The following is a 27,334-nucleotide window of genomic DNA, read 5'->3' as shown; positions in this document are numbered from 1 at the left end:
ATTTTAGTAGCCAATCCATAGAAGCATGCCTTAGGTGGGCATAGGAATGCAGTTTAGAAAAGAGAAATATAACATTGGAGCGATGCAATTTCAAAATCACTGAGCAGGAAAAGCTTCCATACTGATTTTATACAACCTCTATAATAGTACCCTGACTTAAATCCAAGAACAAAAGTTGAGACTCTCTTCCTCTATTTTTGGTAAACAACTGCATGGTAAAGCTAAATGACTTTTCTGACTTTACTTGGGAGTGGCCTTTAAAATTTTTTATTTAAAGAGGGCAGATTTGGCATTTCTATACTGATGTCACCAATTATATTTCTTGGGATATCAGGAAGATTCATATTCTTTACAGCTAATAGAGCATGGGCTGGAGCCCCCTCTAAGCCAGCTTCATGTTTCTCCAGTTTATTTTGTGTATCATTTGGTGTAAGAGCCTCATTCATATTGGTGTCTAGTACCATTCCCCCATCACCACTTCTTCGAGAATATTGTGAACCTCATCTACAATAGAAAATTAAATCCGGTTCACAGGCATTTTCAAAGCACGTGTCTCATGTTTCCATGAATCATTGAAGTAGATCTAAAATGCCAAGTTCACTTGCTGAAGAATCCACCCAGAAGACAAAATATAATGTTACATAATGCCTAAAAATCAGTTTGTTGTCAGAGTCTCCAATTAACAGTCCTTTTTCTAGGAAATTACAAACATTTCATCTCTATTAGATACCAAATGGAATGTCTCCCTGATGCTTTGTTATTGTGAATAACAAGTTGAGCTGATAGAACTTGGAGAGATGCAGTTTCCCATGGTTGTTGAAGACAAGCATCACTTTGATGATGACTGGGTGGGTGCTGGGGGCCAGGATGGGGGTGGGCGTACAAGTCTCACCCAGGGATCTCACCAGTGATCCTTCCCTACCTATTGTATATTAATTTTGTATCCTGAAGCTTTACTGAATTTATTTATTAGTCCTAATCGTTTTTAGTGGAGCCTAGGGTTTTTTATGTATTCTGTCCTGTCATCTACAAATAGTGACAGTGTTACTTCTTCCTTTAAATTTGTGTGCCTTCTGTTTCTTGTCTAATTTCTGTGGCTAGGATCTCCAATATTATGTGGTGACAGTGGGCATCCTTTTCTTTTTCATGATCTTAGATGAAAGGCTTTCAGTTTTTCACCATTGAGTATGATATTAGCTGTAGGTTTGTCATGTATGGCCTTTGTCATGTTGTGGCACATCCCCTCTATACCTTTTTTGAGAGTTTTTATCATAAAAGGATGTTGGATTTTGTCAAATGCACTTTTTTTTTTTTGGCATCTATTGAAATGATCTTATTTTTAGCTTTCATTTTGTTACTTTGGTGTATTATGCTGATTGATATGCAAATGTTGAACCATCCTTGCATCCCTGGAATAAATCCTATGTGATCATGGTGTAGGTTCCTTTTAATGTGTTGCTGAATTCATTTTGTTAATGTTTGGTTGAGGACTTTTGCTTCTGCATTTATCAGAGATAGTAGCCTATAATTTTCTTGTGGTATTGTTGTCCGTTTTTGGTGTTAGGTTAACGCTTGCCTTATAAAATGAATTTTGAAACTACCCTTCAATTTTTTTTGGAGAAGTTTGAGAAGGATAAGTGTTAAATCTTCTTTGAATGTTTGGTAGAATTCACCAGTGAAGCTGTCTGGTCCTAGAGTTCTGTTTGTTCGGAGATTGTTGATTACTGATTCAATGTCCTTACTAATAATTGGTCTATTCAGATTTTCTATTTCTTCATGATTCAGTCTTGGAACATTGTAAGTTTCTAGGAATTTATTCATTTCTTCTCAGTTGTTCAACTTGTTGGCATATAATTGTTCATAGTAGTTTCTTATTTTTTGTATTTCTGTTGTGAATTCTGTGATTTATTTTTCTTTTGAGACTTGTTTTTCCCTTGGTGAGTCTAGCTAAAGGTTTGCCAATTTTGTCCATTCAAAGAACTTCATTGATCTTCTCTATTGTATTTTTAGTCTGTTTTCTCTCTGATCTTTATTACTCTTTGGGCTTCATTCTTTTTCTAGTTTCTTTAAGATGATTCCGTATTGATTTTCTGTCTGGGTGATCTACCCACTGATGCAAGTGGGATGTTAAAGTCCCTGCTATTATTGTGTTGTTATCAGTATTTCTCTGAGGTCTGTTAATATTTGCTTTTTATGTTTTTGTGCTCCTATGTGGAATGAATATTTATAATGTTTATGCACATATCTTCTTGCTAGATTGAACCTTTTAACATTATGTAGTGCAAATCTGTCTTTTTTTAATTTTTGAGTCTTTTATTTAAAGTCTATTTTGTCCAATATGTATATAGCCACACTAGCTTTCTCATTTCCATTTTCTTGGAATATCTTTTTCCATCCCTATGCTTTTAGTCTGCCTATGTCCGTCTAAAGCAAGTCTCTTGTAGTTATTATATAGATGTGTCTTGTTATCCATTCAGCCACTCTTGCTTTGATTGGAGAATATAATCTATTTACATTTAAAGTGATTATTAAAAGATAAGTACTTATTTCCATTTTGTTAGTTGTTTTCTTGCTGCTTTTATTGCTCCTCTATGTTCCTTATTTCTCTCCTCCCTTGTGGTTTGATGACTTTTTTAGTGTTATGTAATTAATTTTCTCACTTTTATGTGTGTGTATTTTATTTTTTTGCTTGGTGGTTACTGTGAGGTTTATATATCATTCTATGTATAATAGTCTATTTTAAGTTTATAGCAATTTAAACTTGAACATATTCCAAAACCAAATTTTTATTCTCTTTCCCCATGTTCTATGTTTTTGATGTCACATTTTACACCTTTTTATTTTATGTATCCTTTAACTGATTATTGTGGTTTTAGTTCATCTTAAAACTAGCTTTATAACTGATTATCCTTTACTGCCTTTACTATGTTTATCGTTTCCAATGAGATTTTTACTTTTGTATGTTTTCTTGTTAATAATTCCATTTCTTTTCAACTTAAGCCCTAAAACGTGTGTTGTAAAGCCAGTTTAGTAGTGATAAACTCCTTTAAATATTGTGTGTTTGGAAAACGCTTTACTTCTCCTTCAATTCTGAATGATAAACTTACTGGGTAGAATATTTTTGGTTGGAAGTTTTTTTCCTTTCAACACTTTGTATATGTCCTGTCACTCCTAGCCTACAAAGTTTCTGGTGAGAAATTGTCTGATAGTCTTAGGGGTTTCCCTTGTATATAACAATTTGTTTTTCTCATGCTTTTACAATTGTCTCTTTAACTTTGGACTTTTTAATTATAATGTGTCTTGATGTGGTTCTCTTTGGATTCATCTATTTTGGAATTCTCTGGGCTTCCTGAATCTTGAAGTCTGTTTCCTTCCTAGGTTAGGGAAGTTTTTAGCCATTATTTCTTTAAACAAGTCTTCTGTCTCTTGCTCTTCTCCCTCTGGGGCATTTTCTTAAACATTCTTTTTCCTTTCTATTGCTCTGTCTGGGTGAGTTCAGTTGCCTTGTCTAACAGCTCACTGATTGATTTTTTTTTTCTGCTTTTGAACTGATTTTTTTCTGCTTTTGAACCCTTCTAGTGTATTTTCAGTTCAGTTATTGTATTTTTCAGCTCTGTGATGTCTCTGTGGTACTTTCTTGCATTTTCTCTTTGCTAAAGTTCTCAATGTGTTCATCGGTTCTTTTCCCAAGGTCAGTGAGCATCTTTATAACTGTTACTTTGAATTCTTTATCAGGCTGATTATTTTTGTATGATTAAGGTCTTTTTGAGGTTTTATTTTATTCTTTCATTTGGAATATATTTCTCTTTCCTCATTTTGTCTGACTCTTGGTGTTTGTTTCTATGTGTAAGGTGAGGCAGCTACCTCTGTCTTGAGGAATAGCCTCGTGTAGATGATGAAATTTCTCATTCACCCTTTCCTTGCTCTTTGTTGTCTCTTGGATCTTTGTGATTGTCTAAACTTTTTGATTTATTTTTGATATAGCCTCATTGTTGAAGGTGTGCTGAGACCTGTCCTAAATGACCATTTGGGGGTGGAGAATCTTATGTAGCACCTACTTTCAGGCTGATTGGAAGCCAAACCCTCAAGCAGCAGCTTTTAAAGTATTGCAAACATATACCATCCAATGGGGCCACAATTTAAAACCCTATTGACTTCCAGATCAGGAGATCTGGAGATGTAACAGTTGTAAACACAGTTGTAAAAATCTGGGCTCCAGTCAAGTGTAGAAAAACTCTTTCTGCAAGGTCTCATCTCTCACTGTAGCAAGGCCAAAAGGGTATATGCAAAAACTGTGTCTCTCTGATTATCTTTCCTGGGAGAACTTCCCTTAGCCTCTGGATGTGTGGGGAACCTGAAGCCTGTCCCTCAGGCTGAAGTTCCAGGCTAAGTACATAAGCTTTTCACAGGAAGACTGGGGTTGCTTTAAGTCCACTGTCTGTGTAATGCCCTAGGTATGGCGGCCTGCCAAGAATAGTCTTTCCCATTGTTTCCTCTGAAGCTTAAGAATGCCAGCCGTCTTGGCCAGGCAATCAAGAATATCCCTTGTGTGGACTGTGCATGTCTTCTGGCTTTAGGTAGAAGTAGAGGCACAAGGCACACTCACTGGCTTCAGAAAGGCAGTGGGAAAATGTTTTGATGGTGTTCTTCTGTGCTCTTCAGGAATGCAGTGAAAGACTGCCTTGTCTTTGTGCACGCATCAGCTTTAGGCTGAGGGTAGAAGAATCCCATGATTGCTTCCACTCACCAGTCCAAGCCAGGGAGCAGCGGATGTTACAATTTCCCATGCTTGTTGACGTTAGGCAGGGAGCGAGAAAATGCCATGATAGTTCATGCCTACCTGCCCCAGCCAGAAAGCAAGAGAGTGCTGCAACTACACATGCTCTATGGCTTCAGTGAGGCAACAGGATAGTTCTGTGAATGCCTGCTCCTCCTGTCTTAGCAAGATGGCAGGAAGTGCCATGTCCAAGATAGCTTACCAGTGCTCTGTACTAGCAGCAAAATTGCTACCTGCCAGTGCCTCCATCTCTAGGGATAATTTCAACTGTATCCCATTCCTCCAGTAGATGGTTTTATGTTAGCAAATACATTTTATTACTTTTTTTTTTTTTACATACAGCCTACCACTTTTCAAATTACTGTTTTTTTTCCTCTGGGGTTGGGGGTAGTTGAGACTGCATGCAAACCCTTCAAAACAGGAATCTGTTTCCTTTGACACTTTGGGACCTCTGGACATCAGTCCTGTTGATTTTCTAAGCTAGATGTTTTAGGGGGCTCATCTTTCTTGTGCATATCCCAGGGGTTGGGGTGCTTCGTATGGGGCATGAATACCTTGCTCTTCCAGGAGAAATACCAGACTGTTGAGATTCTTGCCCATTGTGTGTTGCCACATTGGGGAATGGGAGTTTTGGTGACACTCTCTCTCTCTCTTTCCTACCAGTCTCAATGTGGCCTTTTTGTTTTGGAGAAGCAGTTGATTTAGTTTTCAGATCTTTTTCAGAGGGAAATTATCCATATGCAGCTAAGGATTTGGTGGGTCTGTGGGAGGAGATGATTTCAGGATACTCCTACGCTGCCATCTTCTGGATAGTATTTTGGTTATGGGGTGACAGCTGACTGATGTGGATGCTGGCATTGCCTCTCTGATGGTGAAATAGTTGACCCATCAGGCTGTTATACAATATTAGTTTATGTAACTGCAATATTTGTTTCCACCTCTGCACAGCAAGTCAGAGTCCTTATTTGTTTACAAAGCTTCTAAGGCTTAAAGTATAGAAAAGAAAAAGGAAAGAAAAGTACAATTGAGGTCAAATAGACTTCTATCAATGTCTTGGGAGAAAACATCTGGAGTCTTAACTCTAATGCTTAGGATTTAAAAGAGTAACTTGCTGAAAAATACTCAGTAAAAATAATGCCTATGCATACTTGGAATTTTTTTTTCCTCTTAATGGCATGATGCATTGCCACTCGTACTGTTTAGTCTCTTCAAATACCGGTCTATCAAATAGGAAAGTAAACTTCTCAATTGGGTAGCATCAAAAGGCTAATTCTTTTCCAAAATTTGCTGAATCTAAATAAGATAGTAGCAGTGTTTTGAGGAAAATACAGGTAATATTGAGGACAGATCTCTTTAGAGAAAAAATAGGCTAAAATGAAAGCTTTGGAGTTTCAGAAGGGAAAAAAAGAGCTGCAAAGAAAAAATGTCAGTCATGATGATACTTCAGTTTCTAAATCTGTATATACTTATTTTTAAAAATTTGACCCTTTATTACTGAGTTTTATGAAGTTTGATAAATACAAAAGATTGTGTAAATGCCCTCAAATTAAGATACCCAAGCATTCCTCATCCCCCCAAATTCTCTCCTTTCTTCCCTTTTGTAGTAAAACATTCCCTGCAGTCAGACCCTGGGCAAACACCTCTCTGTTCTCTACCTTTATCAATTATATGGTGATAGTATCACCAACCATCCAGAAAACAACCATTAACAATTAAAGCCTTATACTTAAAGAAAATACTTTAAAAATTGAATTTGACTTTAGGTAAGTGTTTTTGCAGAGATGTATTATAGAATGAGAAATTTAAAAAGCTTACAAGCAAAAAATACCTGAAATTCTAAGGGGAAGACAAATAAATGTGAATTCGTGACAATAATAAGAGAAAAAGTATTTCTGACTATTAAGCCTTGTTCATCCAATTTACAATGAAAGACTTCAGGTGTCAACTGTAAAAAATGGGACTGGGTACATAGTAATTGAAAATTATTTTTGAGAGAAAGTAAACAAAATGTTGAAAACCAAAGGATTGGCCCTTCTTTGGAGAACTGGTTCCTCAATCTCCCCTTCACACTAAGACACGTCCTTCTGTTTTCCTTCCATACCCCCCAGTATTTCTCCTCTTAAGTACCTTTAATCATTTATACTTATGTATTTAATAATTAATAGCTGTCTTCCAAGGGTGTTTAGATACATTGTTTTACCAATCCAATCTCTATATTTAGGACTAAACCTGAGATCTTGAGGGAAAGGACCACATCTTTATATTCCCAGGGCCTGCTACTGTGCCTAACATATAATAATTTGCAACAAATGTTTCATTAAATGACCAATAAAGTTGGCAGAGGAGGATGTTAGAAATCCCTTAACAAGTCAAGGGAGAACTTTGTGGGCACCAGAGTGAATTGGCTAACTGTCCACCAAAATTTCATGCTCATCCTTTTGTAACTTGGAGTTAGCCCTCCTGGGACTACATTTGTCAGGTCCATTGCCAAGGGGTGGAGATAGTAATGTGCCTATAATTTCTGGGAGTGCTTTTGTTTTGAATGAAGTTATGGCGCCTTTGCTGTTCTCTTTCCCCTTCCGTTGACAGGATGGGGAGGTCTCCCAGGATAAACATTTGTAGCATTGAGCCTTTGAAAATTGGGGTTTGGTTGGTTGGTTAGAGCAGCTAGCTTAAGTGCAAAGCCTGGTGTTTTATTGCCTGAGGGAAGACCAGATTCATGTCTGTTTTGGGGAGAAAAAAACAGACTTGCCTCAGCAGCAGCAAGAATAAAAACAATAAAGGAGGATTGGGATAGCCAAGTCTCCAGTGAATAAATGAATAATATTTAGTGGCTTAGAAACTTAGAGCCTCTTGTTTGAAATGTTTATCAAAAGAGTAGATTGAAATGAACAAAACAAAAAGAAAACATATACAACAAAATGAGTCTAAACGGTGGGAATCCAAACTATAGCATTCCTGAGGGAAAATAATCAAAAGAAGGAACATCAAGCAGCCCTCACATTTGTTAGAAAGAAGTAGGTGCTAATTGTCAGTGAGGACTTTGTGGCACAGAAGTGGGGAGCAAAGGGCAGACTAGTCAGAACTGTTGGAAGCCTGAATGAGCATTCTCAAGTATTGAGTAAATATTGTGAAGGTTGTATTTCCACTGCTCAACACCTGCTTCCAGGGTTTGGGGAACATGGCTGAATGCAACTTTGAAAGTCCCCTTCCTCATGCCTGGGTGGCTCAGTCAGTTAAGTGTCCAACTTTGGCTCAGATCGTGATCTCATGGTTCATGAGTTCGAGCCCCGTGTTGGGCTCTGTACTGACAGCTCAGAGCCTGGAGCCTACTTTGGATTCTGTGTCTCCCTCTCTCTTTGCCTGCCCCCTCCCCCGCTCTCTTTCAAAAATAAAAAAAAAAAAAAACATTTTAAGAAATCCCCTACTTTCCTTTTCTTCCTTCCTTCATTTAAAATAGGAATTGTGTAAAGAAAAAAAATGCAATTGGGCATTTAAAAGCTGAAAGCATCTTTCTGGCACAGATGAATCATGGCCCGTTCCACATACTTTGAAAAACTGAGCCAAGGGAATGATTTCCACACTGTTCCATATTTCATTCAGTTGGTAAAGAAACAACTATCTACAATGGGCAAAGTGTACTATAGGGAATGATACTATAGGGAATGTCCTTAGTAAGCCCCATCATACATGTGTGTTGGGGGGGAGTGTACAGGTAGAGGGCAAGACAGGCTTGAGCACAGAGGGTTAGGTGATGCAGCCATCTAGGACTGCTCTGTGACTTTATGAAAAACTCAGTCTCAGGAGGATTGTTTTCTCTGAGAAAGAGGGTCAGGACTAAATGGCTTCAAGGCAACTTACACATCCCCCTAGGAGGCTGATACCTTGGCCACCTGGGATTATAAGAAGCAGTAAAATGGATTTTACTGCAGAATTATGTCTGATTGTGAGGATATGAGCAATAGAGTTTCTGAAGGTCTAGGTTTGTCAGTGTAGGTGAAGCTGACAGCTTCACTTTGTGCTCCTGGAAAGCTCGAATTGAGGACTGAATGGTGCTGCTGAGCTCTGGGAGATGGCTTACTTGGTTTTTGTGAACCGTGTCCCTGTAAATATTGTGAAGCACAACATTGGGTCATTTTTTAGGAGGCTTCTTTGCTCATTGCTTTCCAGTATTTGGAAATATACCACATAATGTACCCTTTTCATCAAGGAAGAAAAAAAAACATTGCATAGCTGCATAAGGGGCACCTGTGAGAAAGAGGAATTTGGCTTGAGCTGAAGGACCTGGTCAGGATAATTGTTTACCATTGTTAGGTTGAGGAGTCCACCAAAACCCAGATTTAGTCATCACATCTTTCTTCCCAGTTTTCTCTTTCTTTACTTTAGTTAAAAAGGGTCTTTTTAATTACCTAACCCATGTCATATGTAATCATCATGCCTAAAATTCAAGGCATGTTAATTAAATGCCATGAGTGAGAAAAATCGGGCCCATAGGGAACTCAGAGAAAAACTAATTCTGAATGAGAGAGCTCAGCTGCGACTTTAAGCTAGTAATTAATCTTGACATTGAAAAATAGGGAAAAAAAACCCCTTTCATTCTATATAACATACATACAGAAACCTACCCAAACCTTAAGTCTATAGGTAGAGGAGTTATTTTGAAGTAGAAGTAAAACATTTTGAGCATCATGTCTCCTGCCAGTTACTGCCCATCCTTCCTCCCTCAAGTAAACATTGTCCTGACATTTAACACCACAGACTAGTTCCATCCATACTTGAACTTGACATGAGTATAATCACACAGTGTGTATTCTTCCATGTTGGGTTGTTTTAACATGTTGTTTCTAAGTGTTGTTGCATATTGTAGTTTTTCATTAAAGGTGTTCTACTTGATGTGTATACTGCACTTATGTACCTGACTGTTGATGTAAGTTTGTTTTCACTAGCATTTGTTTCTTACAAATAATGATGCTGAGAACATTTCTTTCATGTGCTTTTTCAAAAAATAGTTGAGAGAGGGAGTGTAATTCAAAAAATAGTTGAGAGGGGCAGAGAGAGACAAAGAATCCCATGTAGGTGCCATGCTGTCAGTGCAGAGTCTGACTCAGGGCTCCATCTGACATACCTTTAGATCATGACCTTAGCTGAAATCAAGCATCGGATGCTTAATGCACTGAGCCATCCAGGCACCCCTTTTATGTGCTTCTTGATGCGTAGGTACATACGTTTTTCTTGTATACATTTGAGAATGAAATGGTTGGGTCATAGAGTAGGCATATGATTAACTTTACTTGGTAATTTCAAACTGTTTCCCAAAGTGGTTATTGAATAGATTTAACAACAATAACAAAACTGTGGGGAAGAGAATTAGAGACAGGAAATCTCCCAGCGAGGAGGCAGAGACATGAAAGAACCTGTCATGCTCCACGACCAGGGAGCGTTTTAGGGTGGCTAGAGTTATGACTGCATGATAAGTAACACTAATAAATAAGTCCCAAATAGGCAGGGAGAAGGATATGGAAAACTTGAATACCTTTCCTGGAAATAGGAACCTTGTTGTAAGTAATGGGAAGTCATCAAGGAAGGGGAGATGGAGGAGTAACATGATCAGTTCTGGGCTTTAGGAAGAGGAGTCAGTGTGGACTGGCTGCAGGGTAAGGGGAAAGGTGAGGTTCTGAGTTAGGGTATTGACAGGAAATCAAGAGTTATTAAGGAGATAGAATAGCTGAAGTTCCTATGAGTACCTGCTTTCTCGTGTGTAACTCAGGGCCCTTTTTTTGAGTGCTGGAACTCTGAGGTGGCTGGGATTTGCTCTCCCTTTTCCTTCTTTTCTCTTTAACTATTGTTACGGACTTCTGTTAGCATTTTTAATTCCTTTCAGTAAGCGTTTTACTGTGACAATATGTGGCTGTGTGGTTTTAAGTAGAGATGGGGGGTTAAAAAACAGTCAAGGATGGACAGTTGCAGATCTGTAAGAAATGTTAGGTATAAGCAAGGGGTTGTCCAGGAGACTTTGAGTTTGAATCATACTCTGTAAAAAATGCTGTCAAAAAGATGCTGAAAGACTTTATGATTTCTAGTCCACACACTCAAATATTGGGAAAGGCCCTGTCAATATGTAGTGCTCTGTTCATAATTTTAATAGGAAAGGCTTCACAGTCTAAGAATAATTTGTATGAAACCATATTAACCATTGATCACCAGAAGACCAATTTAATCTGATTGTTTTATGATGGTATTAGCACACTGTTAAGGGGACCAGATGGGTCAACAAAGAAGTACATAATTATGTGGCAAAGAATGAATTCTGTCAATCAGTTTTTTTCTAGCCACACAGAAAAATACATTAACACCACTCCTCCTGCCCCCAACCCCACATGTCAAATGCTTGACATTACCCCCGTTTTTCAACATGAATCTGCCATCATTTAATAGCTTTGGGGTTTGGGCTCAATTAGTTTCAGTCTTTGTGGTATGAGCCTGAAACCTAGGCAGAGGCAATCATAATAAATATTTGGTAGACTCCAGAAGAATAATTGTATTCCCTAGCTACAAGCAATTAAGCACTAGATGTATTCCTTGTAAACCTTTGCAAATGCAGTGAAAAACATGTTTTAAAAGACAAATAATTAAATGGCTTCTTTCCTTTGTTGGCATTTAGGTAAGAGAAAATTAAACCTTGTTATTTTACCTAGGAGGAAAAGATATTTTCTGCTGTAAAGATTATGATGGTTTGTATATAACGTGCTGATAATCTTTCAGAAATCAAGAGAGTGGGATAGATGCCAGAAAAAGATGGGCAACAGTCCCAAAATTCAAGAGGATCGAAAGAATGGCTTCCACAAACTGCTGGGGAGAAGCTTAATTTCAGTTCCCCCCTATTTTCTAGAATGTGGTAACAAGAACTTTAGATTTGGAAGTATTGTTCAATCCTCTCCCAACACAGTAACCTCTCCTACAAAATCAAAAAAAAAAATATTATCCATATAGAAAAAAATGACAACAGAATTTAAAGTTATGTGGTCATGAGGGCCTTGTAAAATGAGAAGACTTGGACAGGTAACTGATGAAAGAAGACATTTTGTCACTCTTTCTTGAAATTTTTATGTATGGATTAAAAGTAGGAGAAGGAATGGATATTTAAGTGGATATTTAAAGATGTTTTCATATTTACAACAGTTCTGTGGATACTTTATAGAATAAAGTAAAAAAAAATGGAGGCTTTAAGAGATCATTTAATTCATCCACGATCACTTAGTGGTGAAAAATCCGTTTCTTTTTTTGTGCTCTGATATCTATGTACTGATATGATGCCCCCTGCACTGGACTCAGCCCTATGCCTAATGCAACAACTATCCAATTATGACATGTGCCTTCTGCATGAGTAACTCCTATGACGGAGAGCTCATTACTTACTATTTTACAGCTTTTTCTTTGCGTTTTTTTTTTTTTTTTCTTTTCTGATTACTCTTTCCAGTTTCCTTTGGTGGCCCTTTGTCTTTAACATATTTCACAGATGTTTTGCTTTCTTAGTCTATTTCTAATCAACACACACTCCCTGGAATATCGTGCTACATATGTAGCTTCATCCTAACACCTGTATACCAATAACTCCCATAGTTAAACCTGGGGTCCAGGTGGCTCTTATGAGATTAATGTATCAAATGATATAGAACCACCTGGCCATGATATTGGATTATGAATGTCAGCTCAACCATTTGGCTGATAACATCCTTCCTGGAAACAATTTCCCTGACTCCAAATCTGTTACACTTTCTGTAATCTCCCTCAGATCTCAAGTCAGAAACAGAGTCGTTGTCACTTCTGTCTGCCTTTCCTCCCCACGTCTACTTGATCATTAATTCCTGTTTCTTCTTGCTGAAGACATTCACATCTCTTCCCTATCCACTTCCTGTGCTCCCAGTTCTAATCCACCTGACACTCAGAGTTTGCCATAATTACTGCTCAGCCTCAGATATTTTCTCTAGTTCTAGAGCAGTACCTTTCTGTGGTGGTTAGAATAGTTTGTGTAAAATATGTACCTTACTATGTCCCTTTCCTTCCTAAATATTTTCTGCATTTCTGTCTTCAGAATAAAATGTCTTAGCATGGGATAAAAAAAACATTTTACTAATTAGGGCACTACTTTCTCCTCTGTGTACTAGCCCTTGGTTGTAGGTGTTGGGGATAATGTCCTAGTAGCTGAGTATCAGATGTTCCTCAAAATGAATGCATATCTGAATTCCTTGGAAAACTTTAAAAAATTATAGAAAACAAAACCATGATGAGATACCACCTCAATACCAGTCAGAGTGGCTAAAAATAACAACACAAGAAACAACAGGTATTGGCCAGGATGTGGATAAAGGGGAACCCTTTTACACTGTTTGTGGAAATGCAAACTGGTACAGCCACTCTGGAGAACAGTATGGAGGTTCCTCAAAACAACAACAACAACAACAACAACAACAACAAAACCCCCAAAAACCCCTAAAAATAGAACTACCCTATGATCCAGCAATTGCACTATTAGGTATTTACCTAAAGTATTATAAAAACACAGATTTGAAGGGGTACATGCACCTAATGTTTATAATAGCATTATCAACAGTAGCCAACCCATGGAGAGTGCCCAAATTTCCATTGACTAATGAATGGATAAAGCAGATCAGAAGATGTGTGTGTGTGAGTGTGTGTGTGCGCGTGTACGTGTATGCATACATACATACATACACACACACCATGGAATTAATTACTCAGCCATCAAAAAGAATGGAATCTTGACATTTGCAAAGATGTGGATGGAACTATAATGTGTTATGCTAAGCAAAATAAGTCAGAGAAAGACAAGTACCACAGGATTTCACTTATATGTGGGATTCAAGAAACAAAACAGATGAAAATATGGGAAGGGGGGAGAGAAGAGAGGGAAACAAGCCACGAGAGTCTCTTAACGATAGAAGATAAACTGTAGGTTGATGGAGGTGGTGGATGATGGGTATTAAGGAGGACATCTTGTCATGATGAGCACTAGATGTTGTATGTAAGTGATGAATCACTGAATTCTCCTGAAACCAATATTGCACTATACGTTAACTAAAATTAAAAAAAAAAATTAGACCTCTGGGTCTCATCCTAGATTGACAGAATTAAAGCACTTTGTCTTTGAGTCTATGGTTTAGCAAGTATCCCAGATGATTCTGGTACAAGTTTGTACGTGGGAACCATAGCTACAATAGGTACGAGAGCTATCTCTTTTAATGACCTTACACTGTTAGGGATGTTAACATCAATATACTTGCAACAACTTGGACATAAAATGAGGCAGATATAAAGAGACATGAGAATATAAGGAGTAGATTAGAATTTTGCCATTGGAAATCAAAGGTGTTTGGAGAATACCAGAAGCTTCTTTCTGTCAAAGAAACTTTGTGAAAACTAGGTCTTGGTTCAACCCCTTGAGCTACATTCTGTGCTCTGGCTTAGGAGAATGTGTATTCCTGAGATTTGTTCTTTTAACATTACTTACCACTTGCAAAATTGTACTCAGCCCCCCAAGAGAATAGCGTATGAGGACATTGAAAAAATATTTTCTTAGAGAAGAGCTGATGGTCAACTGACAGGAGGTGATCAGGATGATTTAAATATGGGACCTCTTTCCTGTGCTGCTGGCTGTCAGAGATGGCTTAAGAGTAAGTAAGTGCTCCATCGGTCCTCTTACGGTCCTCTTACGGAACAAACTGGGCTGTTCACAACTCCTCAGCCAAGCATGCTTGTATTCCCCATGCACTTCTTTAAATCTTCCCTCTCATTCAACCTGTACCTTGAAAACCTCTGTTTATTCTATGTCCTTCTAATCTTTTTAGGATCTGAATGAGCAACAATTGCCATTCATAGTCATTGTCGTCATTCCCTTTTCCTCATCATTTATTAAGGTCTTAGTTTACAACAAGCATTGGGCTAAACATTTACATAAAAAATCTAATTATGATAATTCTGTAACCTAAGTATCTTTGTCTTCGTTTTACAGATGAAGGCTTAGAGAAATGTAAATTGTCCAGTCACATAGCCAGTAAGTGGCAGAGTAGGGATTGGAACCCAAGTTTCCATGATCACAAGTCCAGGACAGCTTGTTCTCCTTCCCTCAGGTTATTGTAGACTCCCTAGAGGAGATGCTTAAATAGGAGTCAGTGTGATAATGACTGTTCACTTACAGATTTGTTCTCTGTTTGCTTACCTCTGTGTCCCTGGAGGCTGGGTTCTGTGAACTTGCATAATCCAGAACTCTCTTGACCTCTGCCTTCCTTTTGATTGGGTTTGGCGAATAGGCATCAGGAAAATGGAGGCAGGAGGTTTGTTCCTTTCCCCATACCCCTGCTATTAATTTCCTTCACCTGAACCCTGTGGGGTTCATTCTGATTCCTGCTGGGACACTACCTCATGTAATTAGCATACTTGATTCTATACTTCTCTCTGCCAATAACAAGCCTAACTTTTTGTTGTAGATCTAGATAGATAAATCTAATTCCATAATGACCTCCATATTGCCCAGATAACCCATCGATGTTTCAAACATTACCAAACCTGAAGGTATATATTTCCATACATTTTGTTTTTCAGGCTATATATCCTATGCTGGTGACTGAGTCACTTTAGCTAGAAACCTGGAAGTCCTTTTAAGCCACTCTTGCTCATTCATTCTAGAGCCAATGTCACCATGTTCTTAGCCTGAATCCTTAATATAATTCAGATCCACCTCCTCCTTCCTGTACCTGATGCCACAGATTCTGTTTAGACTCTCATTGTCTATCATTTGGGCAATTAAATTGCAACAGCTTCTTAATTGGTTTCTTCATTTCTGGTCTTGCACATCAACACTGCTGCCAGATTGAGCTTTCTTTTTAATTTAAAAAGTAAATAGGTGCTTGTTGTGAAAATTCAAATAATATATTTAAAAATTCCCTCTCATCACCTCAAAACCACTCCATGATGGTAACTACTGAGTTTATTTTGACTTTATTTTCCTGTGCCTATAAACCACATATAAACACTTACAGGTTTGTTTATAACCTTGGTATACTGTACATATATTTCAGCAATTGAGAATACTGTAGACAAGAATTCTCTTTTACAACTAAAACCAACAATATTATCTCCTCTTCCCCCTTATTTCTATGATAAAGTCCATGTGCTTCTATATGGTAGCGCAAGGGCTTCCATGATGAATCCTTGTCAGAGTCTCCACCTTCATCTCATCTGGTATTCTCGTTTTTACCCTGTGATCCAAACACACTGAAGTGCTAACTGCTCCCTAAAACACGTTGAGAGATTCACGCCCTCATCTCTTTTCTGAGAAATTCTCCATTTACACAAATTGGAGAATGTATGTTTCTTTCCCTAGTAGATTTTCTCAAGAAAAGAGCATGGAGACTAGTACCAATTCCTGGCTTTGGAAATCTCCAGAAAGTGTAGAGACTATGTGAATAACAGTTCAGTTTTCATTACCATCATACAGTTCCTTGATTTCTCAGTTTTTAATTGTAACTAGTTAGTAGAAGTAAGATAAAAAAAATCTCTATTTGGAAAATAGAAGTAAGGTAAAAAATTTAGAAATGGAATGATGTCCCATTCTCTAAATATTTCCACTGCTATTTAAAAAAAACTCATCACAGGTCTTAGTAATTTTCTATAACCTAGATGCCAGAAGATAAATAAAACTAAATAGAACATTCTACTTTACTTATCCACACTGACAGTGCGTAGCCCAAAATGGGGCTTGAACTTGCAAACTGTAAGATCATGACCTGAGTCAAAGCTGGACACTTAACTGACTAAGCCACCCAGACGCCCTCTCTGCTGTGTCTTAAATAGAGGTGTACAATAGAAAACAGGTAAACAGAAAACCATTAATATTTATACATGCCATAAATGGTATAAACTCAGGTGGCAAAAAGAAGAGTGGACACACACAAACTGTTTCTACTAAAATAGTCATGAGAAGTTTAACTTGGAAGGTTTGCCTTTCTGTCTTTTAAAAGTAACATAAGGAAGGACGCTTGGGTGGCTCAGTCGGTGAAGTGTCCCACTTTGGCTCCGGTCATGATCTCGTTTTGTGGGTTTCAGCCCCAAGTCGGGCTCTGCGCTGACAGCTCAGAGCCTGGATCCTGCTTCAGATTCTGTGTCTCCCTCTCTCTCTGTCCCTTCCCTGTTTGCGCTCTCTCTCTCTCTCTCTCAAAAATAGGAATATCTGGGTACCTGATTTATTAAGTGTGAATCTTCTAATTTTGGAAGTGATAAGATGGTTGGAAGACCAATTTGGTAAAACTATCATTCATACCTTACTAATTGTAAGAGTATCTGTTAGGGTGCTATGAAGAGATTTTAAATCTATCTTATAAAATAATATGTCTGATTTGGTTCAGAGAATATATAATATGAGCATAATTAATAGTTAAACACAGACTAGTGGTAGTCCTTATTGATACTTATAGTTCAGTTCTTTAAATGAAAACCGACCAAGGGATAGTTGTAGAAATCTTCACTGTCTAGGAATTTCTGGTTGAGAATAGGGGGAGTATAAATGTTACTTCCAAATACTTAATGTTAGAAATAATTTAGAGGTTTACGGTCCACTTCCTAGAATGTTTTCTAGCAATAACACTCCAGAAGCCATTGTAATGAGCAAAACTTCTCTTAGTGAGATGCATTAATTAGATCTTAGGTATACTCAGGATATGTTTCTCCTGGTTGGCAGAAGGGGAATTGATGAGACCACTGCTCTTGCAATGTCCAGTCCTGAGAGCATTGGAGATATTCTCTAGGGTTCACAATGCCAATCAAATTGGGAGTGAAAATAGCCCTGAAGAATTAGCTTGTGAGCTGTGGTTGAAAACTCTAACATATCTGCTCAGACTCTGGCAGAATTTTTTCCTTTTGCTTTTGTACAGTTTCAAGATCTTATGTACTGAAGGATATAGGGATAGTAAAATGAATAAATGATATTGGTCAGATAGCAGCTAATCTTTAAGAGTGGACTCTCACCTCACAGAGAAAGGTGTAGAGGGAAGCCTTCTAGACAACAGAAGCAGCCTGACTGAAGTCAAAGTATGACATTACTCTGACCTGCAATTAGCTGGTATGATCACCATCATTACCTGGGAAGAGCAAGGAAGATAGAGATAAAGATGAAGAGACTTGGATGCTTGCTCTGTTGTGCCATTAACTAATTATGTCATCTCTGTTCCCTGGGCCTTGATGTATGGATGAACTGTATGCATGTGTATATGCATTAGGGTTTAGAATTAGAAGTTAAATCGTTCCATCTCTTGGACTTCCTCCAGCTCTCACGTGTAGGAACAATATTACATTACTAAGATCTGTTGAGGATCTCTTAGAATTGATAGTGACTATGATAATGGTTCATATAATAGTTCATGGTTAATCTGCCTGGTGAGAAGAGCAGTCCCAGTGGCCCATAGGTAATAAGGGGCTAGATGGCCATCACACCTCCGATTTCAAAAACACGTATCAGTGTTTTCTGCTCAACCAGGTTAGTAAATTTATTTTGGTTGGTTTTGGTGTCCATGTGTAGTTGTTTCCCCATTGGAGGCCGCATTATCTTCTCTTTGTAGTATGATCTGTATGCACTCTGAAGTTAGGATAAGGTGAAGAAAGGGGAATCTGGAGATTCTTAATTATTTTCTCTGGGCCTGGAATTGATTGCTTTGTATATGATCAACATAGAACATCTTCAGCTAAAAGATGCTAAGTTGAGTTAGAGAAGCCTCTGGAGTAGTGCTCTCAGATTTTATCCATGACTTGTCCTGCTCTAAGCTTTTATCAGTGTCTTGTACACCTATGTAGTAGATACAGTTATTACACTTTAAATAGCAAAAATGAGGATTAGCTCATTTACTTATTATGAGATGTTTACTCCACACCACTCAGATTACTTGCCACTAACTAGCCATGCAACTATTTTCAGCCAATGGACTGCAAGCACACATTTATGAGGTGTTTTGAAATGCTAGTTCTCGTCTATACTTCTATAGCAGTTGTGGAGGGTTGAGATTTTCTGTGGTCCCGCCTGGTCCCTGAGTGACTGTGTAGAGTAGAGCCCTTGCTAGCCATGTTGGATAAATGTGAGCAGGATATAAACATTATTAAGTCACTGAGATTTCAAGGTTGTATAGGCTAGGCTATTCTGGCTAATAAACATAAAATAGTTAATATCACAGATGATCCCTAAAGCTCAAAACACCTATGAAGTTCAGTATTCAGGCCAAAAGTAATTCAGGATGAGTGAGGCATGGCTTGGTAGTAGCTCATATAAAAGGTTATGAGGGAGGGGTAGGTTAAAGAAGATAAATTACAATATACCCGTGGTCTTCAAATATTTCAGAAGTCATCATAGAGGGGTCAATTTGTTCTGGGTTACTGTAGAGGGCAGAAACAAGGCTAGTTTGAAAAAAAAAAAGAGATATGGATTCACTATAACGAAAACTATTTCATCAGTTTGAGCTATTCATGCATGGATAAAGATAGTGCAAGCTTACAAATAGTTGAAGTAGGCATGCTGAAGCTGGAAGTCCAAGAATCAGAAATTCTCTGACGAATTTCTTCACCATATAAAATCCTCTCAGTGTTAAGACTCTATTATTGTTTTTATGTCAGTAACGGTCAGAATATCTATACGTGTGTTTTGAGATAGGATATGTTTTATTATTTATGCAGAAAGGGACTTTGCTTATAAGAGCTTATTTACAATTTTGTGCATCTCTTTGCGATGAGGGTATGGATGCTGCCAGATGTCATAAGACAGAATTGCATCAATGTTGATTTGGCTAGATTAGGTTGGATAAGATCAGGAAATTAGAGCAGTGGTTCCCAAGTTTGGTCCAAAGATAGTGCTGACTGATGAATAAATGCATCTGAGTATTTTAATAAAAATACTAATTCCTACGTCTTAACCCTTGAAAGTTTAATTTATGGGTTGGGTGTGTGGGGGTGTGGAATATGTATTTAAGTTCTCCTGGTTATTCTGATGGGCAGTATGACTGGGACTGGTGTTCTGTGGAACTTACTTATTTCTCTGCTTTTGTGGGTGTTTTACTCTTTTTGTTTGTTTTACTCATTTCATAGAAAAGATTTCAAATCTCCAGGCCTATATAAACTGAACAGAGGGGAAGGAGATTTCTTCCTACAGTAGTCCATGTGTGTATGAAGGGAAACATAAATTCACTGGAATTATGAGCAATTGTGGCAGAAGCAACTATATCGCCTCCAGAATTGGGGTTGAGAAGGGAGTCACGGAGGATAAGAATCAGAACCTGTTGTGGCCACCAGACTCCTCATCATGTCACCATTTCCTTATCATGTTGGGACAAGCACAGGGAACTCCCTTGGTTGTAACCAGAGGGATTGGAAGCCGGGTAGTTTAGCATCTTTTCCTATCAAAAATTTCAAGGAATCAATTAAAAATGACCACAGTCAGGCACTTCCATGGTATCATCAGAGGTCTCCTCAGTTGTCTCTTAATCCTGTGGCTCTTGTGGAGTCTGGCTGTCATTGAGTTTCAGAGCTGCCTGAGGCAGCATAGCAGAAGATGAGCTTCTGAGAGAGGGGCTGGCAAGATTCCCTCTCAGGAGAGAGGATAATCAGCCCCTAGGTCTGTGCAGGGAGCATTTAGCAGAGTGAATACTGGTACTTAATTGAGACCCCTTCTCAAGCTTCCTTCCTCATCCTGCCCTCTCTGCAAAAATTGGCTACATTCACTATGTACACTAAGTCTGTCCATAGCAATGTCTTTTCCCTGGATGGTAATTATTTTTTAACAGGTTGAGATAACTACATAGTCATTTGTGTCTGGGGCTAAGTGTCCTGGCCTATTTTAAGTACACATCTCTCTCTTCCTATAATTGTCACACTCTTTAATGAGGCTTGAAATGCTCCATTTCCTGACCTCTGTCTTTAAGACTTTGATGTTTGTTGCCTGACAAGATAGTTTGAACCCCCGAAGAATGTAAGGTAAAATTCTGGTGACCGCTACCTGCCCCCCAAATATTTTCTGTAAGCTCTAGCACTGCTGTTACATTTCCTTCCACTAATACTATGTCCTTTGGAACCTTGCTGTAGCCAGCCCATGGTAAATTCCAAAGTTGTAGTTAACTGATCTGCTTGGGAGGGTGAATCAAAGTCTCAAGTAAATCTAAAAAGTCAGAAATCTAACACCAGTTCAGCAACCAAGAATCTCTTTATAAGTTGAGTACCAGCTTTAGAAACACCTCACTTGTTTATATCTGGCAGCTTGAACTATATGATCTGTGTGTGTGTGTGTGTGTGTGTGTGTGTGTGTGTGTGTGTGTTTCCATTTTCACATACTTTCAGTGCCTAGCACAAAGCTTTGCACGTAGAAAAGGCTTAGGTAATAATCCTTTAGCTTAGAATGGATGGGTGGATGGATGAACAAACAAAGTTTCTGGAATACTGTCAGGAACCAGATTGGAATTCAAAGAAGAAACTCCATGGCCCAAATATATATGCACTGTCCGTGTATATAGTATAACCTTGTTATCCTGACCAGTACTTGTTTATACCTTTGTTATAGCCACTGATAACACCTGGTTCATTTTCACATATGTTGAATGTTAAATACATATATGGCTGTCCTGGTCATAGGATTTTTTTTTTTTTCAGATACTTGAGAACTATTTACTCTTGTATTTAATTCGCATGATCTTCAATATCTCTTTTTCATTTTGTAATACGTTTGTACATTTTAAATGGCAGTGGAGATAAACTGGCTTACCCTACCTGCCAAGAGGGCTCTTAAGGGTATCACTATTTTATAGCAGTAATTGAAGGTCATTTTGCGAGGCAGGGGATAAAGGGACGAATTTAAAACAACTTGAATAAAAAGCACAATTTTAAAAAGCAATGTTTTGCTTATCTGAAAAAATAACTCTATCAGATAAACGAAGTATTACTATAATAAGTAGCATCATTTCCAGTTTCTTTGTGCGCCATATGTTGAGGGTGGCTACATAGAAAATAAATTTAAGGTTGTGACTTTTGAGGAGATTTGTAAAATATACTAAAGCCTGGATTAACCATGCTCCAGCTTCAAAAAATTGTAATTAACTGGTTTTTCTTTTACTGCCTTTCAAGGGAAAGAGACATGTCACATGAAAACAAATTGATATCATGAATTTAGTTTTTAAAAGGAAGGAGGAAAAGTAACAGTTCCTCTTGATTTCTTTCTTGAGATTTGCCATAGACTCAGCTCTCAGTCTGTCCAGTGTGAGATGATGATACTTGATTCTCAAATAAATGATTAACCTAAAGATCTGTGCTTCTCAGATGATCAGGTAAGGGTTCAGTTCCCTTCACTAGCCTGTCCATTCAAATAGAAGAGTGGACTTAATCATTACTTGAAAGATTTCAGTGCCAAGTGTTCAGCTTGTTAACTGTGAGCAAAAAATTCAGTTTATCTGAAGCCTTCCTTCCTAAATACCAACATAGGCTCCCAGTTTCCCTAAGTGTTTTGGCCCAGTGTGATTTGATACTGCTAGAGAGGCAGGATGTGCAGATTAATAGCTGTGTGCTGGCATTGGCCAAGCTCTTCTGGAGCCAGGAGGCATACAGAGGAGAATTATGCAGTGTGTAGATTAGGGCAGGTGGGTACCATATGGTAAAACTTCGAATGTAAGGAAGACAAAGGACTTCCTTGGGTAATATGTTTTCACCTCTGCAAATGGGAAAAATCCTATTTCAACCTTAGTCCTCTGTACCAAAAGAAATATTTTAACCTGGAAAAAGGAAACTCAAGGAGTAACTTGTGTAGTCCATTTCTGCCCTGAGCAAGATGTACATTTTTCCTTACTCTTTATCAATGTAGAATGAATCCAAGACTCCTCTGAGCTGCTGTGAATCCTATTCTTCCTGCAAGGTCAAGCTCAAGTTCTGAGTTCTGCCTGTCCTCAACCTTCTTAGCCCATACACAAAGCAAAATTACCACTGTCTTCATAATCTTTTATTCACAATTTGAGCACTGTCTGTGGCGTTTCTTTCTCATGACAGCTTTAAAAATGGCATAGAGCCTCCTCTTTTAAATGGGACTCTACCCAGTAGCAGCCAACACTGAACACTTCCTCTGGCCTCCTCTGGCCTAATGAGCCCTTGATTATTGTTTGGCATTATTAAATGTCAGCAATAGGATGGCTCCCCTCTGGGAACTCAATGAGAATGGCAAGAAATATAAGATTAGAATTGAGGAACCACATAAAATAGCTTTTATTTATTGGCAAAAGGGAGAAAAAGCTACTAAACATCATCCCAATGTTCCTCTTTATCATCTGTTGTTGACTTCTCCTTTTTCCGCCTTGAGGGCAGCAGTTTTGTCTTTGTACAATGGAACACATTATTGCAACGCATTTTATTTCAATAATGATATTAATAATGGAGTTGGAAAACATTTATTTGCCAATCGTTTAAAAGGAAATTAAGCTCAATGGTTTCCTGCCCACGCTTGTCTGTAACAACTTTCTCTGACTCTGAGAATGGAGGTGGTGAATCTACCCCTCTGGAAATTTATCTGAGGAGATGGCTTGCTTTTGCTGAGTGCTTCCTCTGTCACAGGCCTATAGGTAAGTCCTTAAATCCCTTATCTCACTTGATTCTCACAGTCACCAGTGAAGAATTACCACGTTTCATAGATGAAAGAATGGGCTGACCAGGGATAAAGTAACTTACCCAAGGTCAGGAGCTGGAATTCAAGCTCAGGGCAACTGATGGGCCGCAAAGCCTCCTGTGTTGTACAGACAGTGGAGTGTGATGGGGGAGAGGGGAATAAGGCTAACAGATAGGAAGGGCAGGAATATTTTTGCACTGTGTTGGGATTCCTCACCCTGATGTCAGAGGACTGAGGGACACTGGATATTTTCATGAGTAGAGACAATCCAGGTTAAGGCCTCTCATATCTACATGGAAATGTGAGGTTTGAGAGAAGGATCAGTACTACCTCAGAGTTCCAGAGACCTGACCTCCCATACAGGCAATGCCACTAACTTTCCAGAGATCTTTTTATTTTTCTTCATCTGTGAAATAGGGGCATGAACATGTGTCCTTCCCACCCTACAGGGTTACTGTAAGTCACACACACAAGGTAAGGTCAAGGGCACTCAAGGCTTGACAGTTGTTTAGCTGGGATGACTTGAGACAACTTCCAACAGTGAGATTCTGTTTGACAGATGCATTTCAAAAACACTTGGAAAAGCACAAATCCCATTACAAATGTAAAGGATTATTGAGAGCAAGGAGGTGTGATACCAATAGTCATGTAGAGGTGCCAGATAGAAGTTTGTGATTTTCTGCCTCATCTGTCTCTTGCAAAAGATTTGGGAAAACCAGGAGAGGTCTTTTTCTTTGCATTACTGTGGAGCATGTTGTTTTTTGTTGGAGACTTTGAGTCTGGAGTTCTCTCTTATCCAGCAAGAGACCGGATGCAGAATTGAATATGAGAGAGGCTAATTTCTAGGAGGAGACAAGAGCCCTAAGTAAGGGTCCTTGCTCTGTGTTTAGGATCAGGAGGCTTACAAATGTGATGGGCATGCAGAAATAGACAATAAAACAGTGACCATTAACTCATGTGTTTGAGAGAAAGGGGGTTTCTAAGATACGTGGTGTTAGGGGTTTGGGTCAATACAAAACAAAATCCTGGTGCTCAGCAGATGGCTGTTTATAGCAGGCACCAAGTGGTGTATCTGTTTATCTTAATTAGTCTAGGGTGTAAGACAGAGCACGCTACCTCATGGTCAACAAGGCACTTTTTTTTTTTTTCTAATTAGCTCCAGGCAATTTCGCCCTGTTGCAGCAGTCTTTCACCCTGTTTACCTGTTTACCTATTCTCAGATGCTTTCATCCTGTGGAAGCCACTTGCCACTCCACGCTTTGTTCTATGCTGGGGGGCACTTTCACCCTGTGGTGGCTTTTTGCCCTAAGCCTCGTTAACCCATTGGTGCAAGCTCAGGGAATTCTTAAACTTATTCCTCACAGTTTTGGTCTCTCAAAGGTCTGGAACTGTGGTAGGGGGAGATTAGAGATGTGCTTAGATGTGGAACAGGTACAGTATATCTGGATCCACGATCTCTCTGTGAAGATAAATCCTGTGTCCTATATTCATATTCTCCATTTGGCATTGTTCTGGAACATAGCACTCATCAGTTTCATTCATTAAATGAACATTTTAGAGTGCCTAAAAGAATCCTGCAATAAAATGTTGCCTTAACTAATTTCATGCTTTGCCTGGAAGTAACCACCCATATTTTCTAGACATTGAGGTTACCTGGGCACCTCAGTTTTTATAAGTTGGTGCTATAATGGTATTGTGCTATGGTAAATGCATAATTCCAAGAAGATACATTTGAATGAATACCTTGTGTATATTTCTTTGTATAGAAGCAATGATATTTAAAATATACGTTGTGATTCATAAGATAAGAATTAATTTCTTCCTCTTTTTCATATCTTCCATGTTCAATGAATAGGTAGAATAACCAGGAAGGAGAAACCAACATTAGCAAGTCCGTAATGCATAGTGAGCCCAATGATTTTCTAAGGCCATGAAATATGGACATTGAAGCAGCCTTTGCTCATCTCAAATAGTTAAGGAATGACTGACACCCTATTTTTCTCTTCCTAACTTGTGCATTTTGTGCCCCATTCTAAAGAGGGGAAGAAGCCTAGTGTTTGACAACTTTGTTACTTGGGAGTGAGCAAATCAAAGATGGTCTTACTGGTTTAACAGCTTCCTTAGATCTGGCTTGTGCTCATCCTTGCACCCAGATGGTAGTGGGGCCAGCCCCTGTAGGCTCATGGAGGCCTGTTGTGCACATCTCAGTAACTGAAAAATGCTACAAATCAGGGGTCCCTCTCACTTCTCCTAGAGAGCCTGTAGTTAAACATTTATCAACACACCTTTACCCAGTTATTCCCAGCCTGAGCTTTTGAGTACTCAGATTTTCCCTGAGTATGGAACCTGCTCCTGCAAGGTCATTCCTTTGATGTTCCCTTCAGACGTGGTCTCTCTGGGAGATGCTTCAATTTTTGCTTGTAAAAGTAGCACAAGACTGGTTTTTGAAATTTTTAAATTTAAATTCAAGTTAGTTAACATACAGTGTAGTCTTGGTTTCAGGAGTAGAATGTAGTGATTGATTTCTTGGACATGATACCCAATGCTCATCCCAAAAAGTGTCCTCCTCAATGTCCATCACCCATTTAACCCATCCCCCCTCCCACTCCCTCCCACAACCCTTGATTTGTCCTCTGTATTTAAGAGTCTCTTATGGTTTGCCTCCCTCTCTGTTTTTATCTTATTTTTCCTCCCCTTCCCTTATGTTTATTGAGTTTGTCAAATTCTACCTACGAGTAAAATCATATGATGTCTTTCTCTGACTGAATTATTTCACTTAGCATAGTTCCCTCTAGTTCCATCCACATTGTTGCCAATGTCAAGATTTCATCCTTTTTCATTGCCAAATTGTGTGTGTGTGTGTGTGTGTGTACATATTTCCTTTATCCATTCATAAGTCGATGGGAATTTGGGCTTTTTCTGTAACTTGGCTATTGTTGATAGTGCCGTTATAAACATTGGGGTGCATGTGTCCCTTTTAATCAGCATTTCTGTATCCTTTGGATGTTCCTAGTTGCTGGCTGGTAGGAATGCAAACCGGTGAAGCAACTCTAGGAAATAGTATGGAGGTCCCTCAAAAAATTAAAAAAGAAGCACAAGATTTTGGGATTCACATAGCACTGTAGTCAAATTGCCACTTACTATCTGTAGTCTTAGAAGTTATTAACTCTTTGGTGTTCATTCACTAGCAAAATAGGGTAATAATTTTTTTTAAATGTTTAAATTCTAGTTAGTTAACATATAGTTTAATATTGTTTACAGGAGTAGAATTTAGTGATTCATAACTTAATATAGTACCCAGTGCTTAACACAAGTGGCAAAATAGTGTAATAACTTAGTAATACCTTTCATAAAGGCTGGTTGAGAGAACCATATACCTAAAACTCCCATCCAACTAACAAAAGGAGGTGCTCATTCTCTTCACCATTCTGTAGAATAGTGGTCTCCAATCATCCAAGGGACGTGGGAAGGCAACATTAGAGCTTCTTTCAATCTTTATTCTTAAATAATTTATATTTTGTGCATGTTTATAAGCTACAAAATATAATGATGGAGTAGTAATGCATATAATTTATAAATATATATACAGACTTGGATGTAAGAAAAAATTGCTGAAGAATTACACAATCAAAAATTGACATATTCATATTAAGGTATTAAGTAATACATTATAAGGTATTATATATCACCAAGCTGTGCTTGCATTTTTAATATTTTAAATTTATTTTTTATTAAGTTTTTTATTTCAATTCCAGTGTAGTTTGCATATAGTTTAAATTGGTTTCAGGTGTACAATTTGGTGATTCAACAGTTCTATACATTACTTAGCGCTCATCATGATAAGTGTACTCTTTAATCCCCATCACCTA

The 27,334-nt window shown here is 38.3% G+C and overlaps 1 pseudogene; it reads right to left on the bottom strand.

Annotated features, from left to right (window-relative positions):
• Positions 1-257: 257 nt before the first annotated feature.
• On the bottom strand, positions 258-4,787 carry LOC125914299 (AP-3 complex subunit sigma-1-like; annotated as a pseudogene).
• Between the last annotated feature and the right edge of the window lie 22,547 nt (positions 4,788-27,334).

Source organism: Panthera uncia (genome assembly GCF_023721935.1).
Source record: "Panthera uncia isolate 11264 chromosome D3 unlocalized genomic scaffold, Puncia_PCG_1.0 HiC_scaffold_8, whole genome shotgun sequence".
Lineage (NCBI taxonomy): Eukaryota > Metazoa > Chordata > Mammalia > Carnivora > Felidae > Panthera > Panthera uncia.
This window is presented reverse-complemented; position numbering and strand designations above follow the sequence as displayed.